Raw genomic sequence first — 12,454 nt, 5'->3', positions numbered from 1 at the left:
CCTTTGAAAGCTTCAGATTTTAGCGCTTTTAATTCTGTATATTTTATTGTATTTTATGGTATTCTTTTTCTTTCTTTTTATATACTTATTGTAAATTAGTTATACCAGTTTAATTTTATCAAATTAAATTATTAATTTTGTTTTTTGTTTTATTATTTCAACGCAAGCCCTTCCCTTTAGCCTTGATGGTAGTTACATCTTTAAGTAATTCCCACATCAGTACATTATGATCATTGTCACCCAGTAGTTCCTTTATCTGCAAATTCTTAATGCATGAATAATCACAGCTGATAATCAGATCAAGAGTATTACTTCCTCTGGTTGCCTCTCAAACATGTTGCTGTAGATAACAGTCATCCAATAAATCCACAAAAGTCTTGCTAGTGTGTGAGTGACCAACCCACAAGTTCCAGTCGATATCTGGAAAGTTAAAATCCCCCATCATAAGATATTCTGATTTACTGGCCCACTATTTCTCTGCACAATTGCTCATTATACTCATCAGATTCATTAGTCCTATAACACACATTTTTCCTTTCACAGTGCTTATGTCACACCAAACAGACTCAACATTGCATTGTCTACCAACATCAAGTGGATGCACTTCCTTAGATTTTATGTGTTTCTTAACTAACAGCATAACCCATCCTCCCTTTCTGTCCTGTCTATCCTTTCTGTACATATTGTAGTTCCCAAATTCTAATTCTGCACTGCTTATATCTGTGTGACACCACGTCTCTGATTACCTAACAATATCTGCCTTTGATGTCTTGACTAGCACTTCAAGCTCATCAAATTTATTAACTATACTCCTAGCATTGGTGTACATGCAAGTATATATGCACCTGTTTCTACTCTTGCTTACCCTAACACAGCCCATGTATTTATTTGTTACACTATATGACTCCCAGCAGTCCTGGAAATCTCAATTGCCTTGCTTTCCAGGCTGCTGTTCATTCTAATAGAAGCAGCACAAGAATCACTTTTGCCTCTGTCTGCAGCCAATTAACCTTTAATCTGTGTATCCCCCACGCTAGCAGTTTTCTGACCCACCTAATACTGCCTCGATAGCATCAGCAAATATTCTTGCACCCTTTCTATTTAAGTGTACTGCATCCCTGTGGAAGCAGTCTCTCCTGTCAACAAGCACAGGCCAGGCTGAAAAAAATTCTACTCCTTGAGCCTTGCACAATGTCTCAAGGGCCAAATTGATCAACAAGGCTCTCATCATACAAGTTCAGTTTCATTAGGAAACTGAACTGTTTCAATATTAGTTCAATATTTTCTGAAACAATATACATAACTATATATTCTTTGGTAGCTAGCAAAATTATTTCTGTAAAGTGTTTTATTTATCTGTAGAATGATATCTTTTTACTGTTGATGATGCATAGGTATTGTACGAAATTCAAAGCAAAACTGCTTAACTCCACCTCATAATTTTTATTAAACCTTACTACTATAAGGCATGACAGAACTATTGTTCCTGAAGACTGTAAACAAAGGAAGATGAAGAGAGCTATATGGTCACATTTTACTCTAATTTGTTCTAATGAGAGGTAAAGTATGTATGTTATACTCAAAATCTTTCAGTTTGCCTCTCAGTTGTTTCTGAGAGATATTATTCTGTTTTTATTGCAAGTATATCCTTGATATGCATTAGTATAAGAGGAAACAACTTTACAACTCTTGGAGAGAATACAGCTATATAGTAGAGATGCATTTTACTGTGTAGGTCAAGTATTTTGGATGCACTAATTTATATGCATTAAGTAATTATAAATCAACAGGGATTACCTTTATTTTAGATATAGGAAGCTTCTTTTCCAACTCTCCTAAAATAAGTAACTACTCTCCTAAGTAAGAATTTTTAAAATACCAAAATGTGGCAACCACAGAAGGCTGGACTGATGTTGACAAGCCAGATATATTTATTTTTATATTTCTTAAAGATGGTGATGTCATGATAATATACTGAATAAGTGACCTAGTGTGGAGCTGTACATCCATTAGAAATGATAATTCTTGTTTCAAGTGGAAGTAGGACTGTCAGCTAAGACTAAGAAATACTTCGGCTCTTATTTCATTGGTTTGAGAGGGGAGGAAGAGAAAAGGTTGTGAGGCAGGGAGGGAAGGAAAGGGAAAGATTTATCCAGTTGTTGGTTGTTGGGAGAGACAATACATTATTAAAGGTTGGAATAATTCTGAAAGTCAATGAGGTCTCCCCTCTTTTCGTGTTTTTCAATAGCCAGAATGCTGGCAATCAAGGACAAGAAATATCAGTATGAGTTACCTGTAAACTGGACTTGGATACGCAGTTGGGAACAAAGCTAATGACTCCATTGGAACCATTTTCAGATCCACTAAGTAGACTATATTTCTTAAAGGTTTTTTTTTTTTCATTGTTCTGTTAAAATTAGTTATCATTTGTATTTATCTGATAAAGTAGGTGAAATTGTTTCTTACTTGGAACTTGCTCAAATATGAGAGTATTTCTGCTGTCATAAACACTATTAAATATTCTTTTTATGATTCTATTAATGTATACATGTAGGTCAAACAGCCGATACTTCTATTACAGCCAACAATATTAGGATAAGACAACTCACCTCCAACTCCATTTGGCTTTATGCATTAATTAACATGAAGTGAAAGAAAGAAAGAAAATTGTTAAACTGGAATTCAATCCCCTAAAGGTATATCTTTGGGGAGAGTGAGGCTATTTCCTTAGTAGGCCATTTCATTCATTAGCACAAAGTCAGGAGGTACCTATGCCACCTGGCTACAGATGGTATAGGTACTTTTCAGCAGCATCAGCATGCCATTTCCTAGTACCCTTGTTTCTATTAATGTTTGGCCTGTTGTTTTATGTGCATAGCATTCAATGAATAGTGACATTTGGTATTACAGCAGAACAGAAAAATCATAAAATGTTGGCACCCTCATCATCCTTTGATCACACATACGTGTGTTCACATATACGTGTGATCAGCAAAGTAACTGCTCTGCTTGGACAGCTAAATCCTTGAAATCTTTCAATATACTAAAAAGGCTCAACCTCACTAAAAAGCCTGTTATGCAACTCCAGCCAATATGAATATAATCCAAGAGGCTATGTATATAAACTAACCTGTAGCTGCAAACAAGCCTACAATAGGCATACCTTATAGAAGTAAAAGAATTGCCTACAAAAATTTGTTTACATGGAAGTGGGGACAAATGTAAACCAGCTCTGCATGCCTTGGAATGCATCTGTTACAGTTGCATTCCAGATTCCAACTATAACAGGAGGGAATTTAAAGAAGGCTATTCCAAATGCCAGAGATACATCAATTCATAGGAAAAAACATCAACATCAAGCAAGCATGCTTCCTCTTCTGTGATACTGTCACCACAAGGACAAGATGATATATCCACAATTCCCAAGCGATAAAACATCACTTCAGTCAACTGAAGAGAATCCCACTTCCTGCTTTACCAGCAACTATCACTATCTTAGAAGTTGCAGCATATCTCAAAATGACCAACAATCCAAGTGAACTAAAGCAAGTTACTAATTAGGCATCTAATTACACAGTTGTTAGATATGACAGTGTAATTTATTAATGCATAACTTATCATCAAGATATTAGACATGATAATTTTATCAAATGCACAGGTGGTTGTTGGTACTCCTATGTGCACAAAATTAAGTAATTTTGTGCACATTTTAAAATCAACAAGGCAGAACTTCTAATTATCACTATTTAATATCTAATTAGTGAATATTCTTAAAGCTATATTTATTCACTAACTCAGAACCCTATCTATTTTTATAATCTGTATGTAAGAACCAAACCATTTGTGTATGCATGGGTCCATGTTTTAACCCTCACCAGTACACTGAGATAGCATATGGGTAGTCACAAAACTTCTAATTTTCAGAATTACTATAATTTGAAAGTAGCAAAGTATTTATCATGACTAGCTCTTTAATAAATTTTCTAACAACTTCTTTATTACTTCTAGACTTGGCAATGATCTCCACAAGGATTTAGAAACAATCAAAAGTAGCATTAAAAATGGCTGTATTACTGGACAGCTTACAAGATTTTTTTTTAAATTTTTTACTTTATTTCAATAAACTTGATCATTTGACCAAAATTTACATTTTTAAAAATCTGATTCTTAGAATAAGAATATTATATTTGATTTTACATTGAAGTTCTATTTATCTGTTTACTTGGTGTCTCAAAGAATTTTTATAACTTATTCACATATATAAAGTACAACCTATTAATTAGTGGATATATAATAAAAAAAAGAATGAGAAAAATATATAGACAGGATGAATAAAAATATTAACCCATCAGCAAATGAAGTAGAGAAAGGCCAAGAAGAATATGGAGAGATGATCTATCCTAAACCCAATAAGCAGTGTGCTTAATGGGAAAAAGAAGATCTTATTCATGTGCATTATAAACTTCCAAAGATGGATAACACGGTGGTTCATTTTTATATAATTTACCATTAGCAACATAATTACTTATGAAACTAAGAGCTACTATGTCTGCACCATACTCTCCAAGTAAGACTGACTTAAAAATGTATAATAACTTCTTTAAAATAATTTAATGTGTTCATCACTCAGCACATGAATGATCCGACATGCCAGGATCACAGCTGAAGGCCGAAACTGATCCCAGACTCATCAAACCCTCCACGAAACCTAGAGTGACTGAAGACATTATGTCAAATAAATCATGGTTTAAAAATAAACACCAATAAAACTATATAGTAAAATAAAAGTTAAATATAAGACGCAAGGTTTCGTGGAGGGTTTGATAGGTCTGGGGCCGGGTTGGGGCCTTTGACTGTGATCCTGGCATGTCAGATCATTCATGTGCTAAGAGTGGTGAACACAAATTATTTTAAAGAAGTTATTATACATTTTTAAGTCGATCTTACTTGGAGAGTATGGTGCAGAGGCCATCCTATGAAGAAGTATTGAGGTAAACTCTTAAGTATTTTTAATTGTTAGCAATATAACAAATATATAAAAAAAAGGTCATTCCAATTGTTGGCATGCTTTTCAGTCAACCTGAATAAAATCTAGCAATGCAGTTCAAATGGACATGCAACAGAGACTTATTTTGACCCCCCACCCGCCATCTCCAAAAACCAATCAAAAGTTAAGCACCAGCAACCCTTTTTAATGGAAGAAAACAAAAAAATGCAAGGTGTGGTAATAATAAATATGAAATTTAATGTGAAAAGTCACACCCTTATGGTGTTGAAGGAATTAAAATATTGGCATTATATAGTTCTTAACTTACACAAATCTATGGTTTAATAAATTAGTTTTTTGACTAACAAATACAGTATATATCATGGATTATCTGCAGTTTAATAAGGGGACAATCAACAAATAATTCATTTTGGCAGATAAACTTCCCACCACATATTCATATGTAATAAATGTCAAGCTACTTACTGATAAGAAGAGAGCTACAGGAAAGTTTTCTGCAGTTTTGAAAAACATCATTAAGGAACTTCTGCTTCCTTTAAAAAAAAACAAAAACTTCTTGTTGTAGTGAGCAAGTTGTTGGTTTTTTTTTTTTTTTTTTTGCAGTGGGGCCCCAAATTCATCATGAGTCTGATATTTTAGTCATATCACTTACAAAAATTCTGTTGATGTAAATAATAAAATGGTACATTCAAAAATTATATTCTTAATTTTGGCAGTTTTCAGATAGTAAGCACAAATAACATATTTGGAAATAGCAGTCTTGTTGACAAAAAAAAAAAAAAAAAAAAAAAAAAAAAACTTTCCCAAATACCTCACTTCTAATGCACAGCACAGTGGAACAAGCAAAATCAAAATAGGAACAACAACTCTACAGGAAAATTAAAACATGCAGCATGAAGCACATTTTGTACACCAATGGTGATTTTTTTTATGGCTAGACTTTTTCAATAAAAAAAAAAGGTATTCAATGATGTTGGCCAAAAGTGAAGAGTTATTGGGAAATGTTAAAAAAAAAAAAGAAATGCAATGCACTGACATAATTATAATAGACACTTTAATATCTTAATTTAAGAGAGTGGCTAAGAACAAGCAATAGCACACACCCACTGCAGGATTAAAAGGATACGTCACCCAAGAAGGCCATTTTGATTTTTACGAACTGACATTTTATTCACTCAAAATGTCTCTACAAGTGTGCATTATAGTCACGATGCCATGTATTCCTGTCTTTTCAGCACTCAGATGCAAACAAGAAAATGCCAACTTCCCCACAATCTCAAGTGTCCCAGCATTACTACATCCATTTCTTTTCCCCCCAAGAGCTAATGCACTTTCCACCTTCACAATGAGTGAAGGTGGAGAGTCCATGTATAAATAGGTTATAAATATCTGGGTGAAGTAAATATTTACTTCTCAGAAGGGAAGTACTGTTTATTTAAAATAAACAGTATTTAAAGATGTATTATCTATTTATACATGGAGAATTACCTCGCTGTTACATTGTTTGAAATAATCAGTGCTTATCTACTAAAATAGTAGTATTTATCTACTAAAATAGTACTAAAATAAAAAACTTAATTTGAATACATAACACACTCCACCTGCACAGAAAGCTGCCTTAATACTACATTACTTCACAAGCAGCAATTTCCTTTTGATAAAAGAAGTGCCAGTGAAGCTGTGCAAAGCTAAGGCAACTCATCTGTGAAGTTCATGTGTTCAAGAGATACTATCATATTTTTTAAGAAAATAACAAAATAAAAAATATATATTTTTCATTGGCTAGTATACAAATCTCAGTTTGTTCACTAAAAAAGGGCAATATTGAGGCAACTTGTGTAGGTGAATCATGCTTTGTATGTATGTCATTTACAGAAAAAAAAAAAAAAAAAAATTTTCCAACCCCAATTAAAAAAAAAAAAAAGGATTATGATAAGCTAATCCTACACTAGGGTTATCCTTTTCCTAGTTTAAACCTAATAATATAAACAATGATTAGTGTAATCATAATCTGCTCTGAGCATCAATATTCAGTTTGGTAAAAAAATATTTAAAACCTTTTAAGACATTTCTCTTTTAAGATGTCTATAAGGAGTCAGGAGCTATGACTTGAGTACCCCCTTAAAAACGGCACCTCCGTAGCCAGGTGGGCAGGAGCAGCAGTGCGTAGCACACGCTTTTTGATTAGACCAGGGATCGAGCCCGTGCTCACCAAATACGGAGGATGCGGAAATGTCAGGGAATGATCACCGCATATCCCCATAGCAATATGGCCTTAGTTGCTAATGCTCCTAAAAAAAAAAAAAAAAACTAAACCAAACCCCCTAGAATTGATAATCTAGGAAGTTCAACTGCAAAATGATGAATAGTTAACTATACATAAACATATAATACCATGAGGTATTATTTTTTAAATACTGTATATGTATATTATATAAAAACAGTCCAATTTTGGCTAAATCCTCTTTAATATATACATAACAGCTGCATAAAACTAATTCTTAATACATGCTATACCATTGCAGCAATATTTTGCACCAGAGAAATGCTGTTTACTTGAAGTAGTGAAATACAGAAGCAATTTATTAAGATTCAGTTACTGGTGTGGGGGGGGGTGTTCTTAAGATTAATGCTATTACACAAAGAATTTTAATTATTGTCCTATTATACTTAGCTCTTTTTTTTTTTTTAATTAATGGAGAAATTCAAAAACAGTGAACTCTTACCCTATCACTAAACCTTCCATCTGGTTAATCACCACCAATATGCATACTGTGTTAATCCGTTGATGATATTATCTTGACTCAATATTTAGATAAATTCCACAAATTGAGTAATTTAGATAAATTACTCAATATTTATATAAATTCCACAAAAACGTCTGAAGAAACTACAGCAGCTTTTCTCTCTCTCTCTCTCTCTGGCTTTTAATAGTGTCTGGAATAAAAATCTTCTAAGCAAACTTCCATTTACAGTCTGCAGGAAAGAAAAATCGTTTTGAATATTTTCATTAGATTCTTTTAATTGCGTTAATTTGATTTTTAATTGTTTTAAATTGATTTGAATTGTGTTAAATTGATTATTTAATTATTTATATTTTACTCTAATGTACCTGTAAGTTGTCGATTTTTTCGTTTTTTCCGTTTTAATTTCTGGAGGGTATCATACGGAAGTGTTCTACGTATTTTATTGAGGTATACTCCTCTTATTATTTTACTAATATTATTATCAACGTAAACCATATTGAGTAGTACATCTCTGATTCATACTATCTAATTCTCTCATTTTTGTAGTTGGGTAGCCAGTTTTCTCTGTTATGCACTCACTGCATGCAACAGTAGGCAGCTATATACTAACTTCTCAACTAATGCTGGAGTTCTCCGATGTTATTCTTTCCCCACTCATTTTCTCTTGTATGAGCCATTGTTTATCCTGTATAAAATAATGACTCATTTCTTTTCACATACAGAGTTGGGACAGATGTTCAAGATGCAGTGAATAACAATGAGTGGATGAGATCCAGCCGGATGAGAAACTACATTGTTTTTAGCAGAAGCATATACCTGGACCCATAATTTAACTTAGATTACAAAAGTATACAAAGGTGAAGTAAGGTGCATTGATTTACATTAAGTAGAGGAGAGAGAAAACACAGAGGATAATAAAGAACCCTCTGAGGAATACAGGGAGGGTTCAACCCTCTCTGTATTCCTCAGAGGGTTCTTTATTATCCTCTGTGTTTATACTACTTGCAACAAAAACACACAAAACAGTTTTTTGCAGTGATAATCTAAAGCCATTAACCAGTGCTCAAAAGTTAAGATGATCAATGGCTTAGTCCTGTTATCTTAGTAATGATCCTCATATGTTGCATTAGTGGGAAAACACTCCAAAGTCACTGAGATAGAGTTGCTTGAGGTACTCCTCCTCTTGACAAAAAGAACAAGTGATGGTGGACCCTACACAATCTTGGAATGACCAACAGGATAGAAGCAGAAAGGTGACCTCAAAGACCGAGGCTATAAAGGTCTTTCTAAAATATGAAACCTTCAAATTGTGTCATGCACTTTTTCATATCAAAGATGGAAACCAGGTCCTCTTGTTTAAGGGAAACATCTTGGATAAATGCTTCCAATCTAATTAAATGGTCCAATGTGTACTTGTTCCTTAACTGCATTCTGGAGAGGAAGTTATTTGTTTCTAAATATAAAATTGAGCATGAATCATGCCAGGATTTTACACAAACACCTAGTCATAGCGATAGGATGATAGAATTTTAGAATCCTTTCCTTGCTTAGCAAAGACAAGAAAAATTGTATTAATATACAGGATAAAAGAGTGGGGGAAAGAACAGAACCTTAGAGAATTCCAGCATTAGTTGAAAATCAGAATATAGCCATCTACCATCACATGCAGTGAGTGGTCAAAGAGAGAAAACCAGCTACCCAACTGCAAAAATAACAAGGTAGACTATAAGATGGAAGTTTGTTATATGTTCTATTTCCAATTTGAAAAAAATCTTCTCTACACAAGCAGTTTTAATTTCTTTGAATATACACTGACATTTCCCTAAACACTGGTTTTTCAGGTCCCATCTTATATTTACAAAAAAAAAAAAAAAAAAAATCTGATCTGCTGCTTCATTCTCATCTTCAGTAATATTTAGATTTCTAGACAGATCACATTTTTTAAATAGGGATAACACTGACTTATACCCTTTCTTGGCATAAGCATATCCTAAGTATTACTTCTGATACACAGAAAAACCTAGGTTCTCTCTTTTTCATTCTATGTTACTTTTCTTTTAACAGCCCCAGACACTGTATAAATCACAAATCCACGCTACCATGGAATATTGTTCCCATATACAGTGGTGTCCCCAAAACTTCTTAAAACTTCTAGGCTATCTAAAAAGGACAAAAAAGTTAATTAGTGACCTCTCTCTCTCTCTCTCTCTCTCTCTCTCTCTCTCTCTCTCTCTCTCTCTCTCTCTCTCTCACACACACACACACACACTTCACCCATGCCATGCCTTTTACCTGAGTATTTCTTGGTTATTATTATTATTATTTATTATTATTATTAGCTATATGGTGCAAGGAAGCCTGAGGCTTATGCTGCACCAGCCAAAAAAAAAAAAAAAAATCCCAAATTACCCTGAGAGAGAGAGAGAGAAGTAGAAGGGAATCACAAAGAAAGAGAAGAATGATGATATCCAGCTCAGGACCCTGGGTGTGCCAAGCCCATACTCACCAGATGTGAGCCCCCAGGGTTAAATTTGCTGTTCTTCTAAATTGGCTTTCATAATTTGACTTCTTTCTTTCTTTCAAACTAGTCCAAATATGTACATTAATTAGTCAATATCCATTCACAGTACAACTATATGCACATTGCCATAACATTTCAAAATAACCTTCCTTCCTATGTATATCCTGAAAATTACAATCTACAGATATTTCCAACATCTACATTTCTTTATTTCAAAATTTGGAAATGAAACAAGGAAGAAAGGTTTAATCAGCATGTTTGGGGTTGGAAAGCAATGGATGGACTGGTAGTTAACATGTGGGTTTTAGGATCAATATTAATAAAATACGCAACAATACATAATACAATAACTGGGGGGAGGGGACCTTCAAACTCTGTTTAATTTTCTTTCAATCTACACCTTTAATTTCCGTGCAGATGCTACTTAACCTAAAAGAAAAGTTAACTGTTAAGCTATGCTAGGGCAAAAGTTTAGAGGACAAAAAATTACATACCGACTTTAAATCTGAAAGCAGTAATTTGTACAGGATATTTCATGTTTATGCTTCTGATCTATTAAATTATTTATGAAGAATGCAGAACTGCTTATATCTTATTCACACAGAATAGACCAAAATTAGCATCCTATTTTTAAACTTATAACTTTGTATATTTTGAACTTAATAATAATAACCACCCTATGTACCTGGTAGCAATACCTGTCACAAAGTGGAACCTCCAATCAGGGAGAAATAATATAAGAGCAAATTAATAATAATAAAACAAGCACCAAATGGGGTTGGTGCTTGATGGTGATTAAGTTATGATGATGAAGCACCAAATGAATGCCATTCTTGAAATTTTTATTGGAAACTTGTAATTACACATTTCACCATTAGTTGTCAGAAACAATGTTTCCCAACATTTTTTTTTTTCAGATATGGTCTAGAAAAAATATTAAACTATATATGCAAATATATTAGTAACTTTTTTTAAAATAAAATGATATGTACACATTTATCTAGTATACTTTAGTTTGCTTGTTAATAGGCATCATCTGCCACACAAAAAAAGCACTGTTTTATTGTCAAATCCTGCAGACTACTTTATAAGTTATGTGGACCCTAGATTGGGCAACACTGATGTAAACAAAATCGTAACATTCAAAATGGCACTGTGCATGTTCTGCAACCTGTTCAGCAAAGTTTTTGCCAAAAACATGAAAAACAGTCTCTCAGTAAACATTCCATTTACAACTGGCACAGGAATACTTTTATATAGGTTTCTTTGCTATATGCAAAAACACGAGCAAGAGAGAGAGAGAGAGAGCGAGAGAGAGAGAGAGAGCGAGAGAGAGAGAGAGAGCGAGAGAGCGAGAGAGAGAGAGAGAAGATATCAGATGCAAGTTATAAAACAATGAGAAAACATAAGGACAGCATCTGTTCAAAGTCCTATAAAATTAACACGTCAAGTCAAACTATTCCTACTGCACAGAAAATTTTGAGAAAACAGTTTATAACCATACAAACTGCAAATGCTACAAGCCATCATTGATGGTAATAGAAAATGCATAATCCACTAGTGGGACAACAATTTGGTACAGGTGTGAATAATAACAAAAAAAGATTTTGTGAACTGTTTTCAACTTTAATGATGAGGGTGTTTTTCATTTGAATAGAATAGGTGAATAAACAAGCTGGGAAACTGTGTGGAACTTCTATGTAATTATGTAAAAACTTCTGTGTGATATCCTAATGGTAAGCACATGTTTTTGCTCTCACTCACACAGAAATGTATGGTACATTTTACTTGGTGAAAAAAAAGCATTGCTAATGTTGTATATCTTGACATGCTAGAAAACTTTATTTTACAACAATTCACTGAAGAAAACTCAAATCAGTCTATATACCAACAAGATGGCACATTCCTCTCACTTCTCATCTTACAACACCATGGATTTTTGATGTGATACATTTCACTAGTGGCATTTCACATCACATTCACCAATTTGGATATGACTTTCAAATTTATGGATGGAATGAGGTGGTCTCATTCAATGGTCAGCACAATCTCTGAACCTCAGGTGCTTCATTAAAGATCAGATTTATGAACTGCTATTACTAGACCAATCAGAGTTGCTACTGATTATTTAGCATCTGACATGTTCAGAGTGGAAAAACTGACTAGAAAACCAACTTT

The 12,454-nt window shown here is 33.6% G+C and overlaps 1 protein-coding gene across 5 annotated transcripts in view; it reads right to left on the bottom strand.

The window, feature by feature from the left end:
- Nucleotides 1-12,454, bottom strand: part of LOC150088570 (uncharacterized) — a 453,076-nt gene that overhangs the window by 37,844 nt on the left and 402,778 nt on the right. Inside the window, exon 20 of one of the 5 annotated variants that reach the window (XR_016546740.1) lies at nucleotides 5,474-5,541. The exons of the other annotated variants lie outside the window; for them this stretch is intronic. The gene's annotated coding sequence lies outside the window, so the exon portion shown is untranslated. The remainder of the gene's footprint in view (nucleotides 1-5,473; nucleotides 5,542-12,454) is intronic. 5 annotated transcript variants of the gene reach the window in all.

This window comes from Mastigoproctus giganteus, chromosome 3, assembly GCF_048544385.1.
Source record: "Mastigoproctus giganteus isolate SK-2022 chromosome 3, ASM4854438v1, whole genome shotgun sequence".
In the NCBI taxonomy this organism is placed as follows: Eukaryota; Metazoa; Arthropoda; class Arachnida; order Uropygi; family Thelyphonidae; genus Mastigoproctus; species Mastigoproctus giganteus.
The sequence above is the reverse complement of the archived record's forward strand: the minus strand, read 5'-3'. Positions and strand labels throughout refer to the sequence as shown.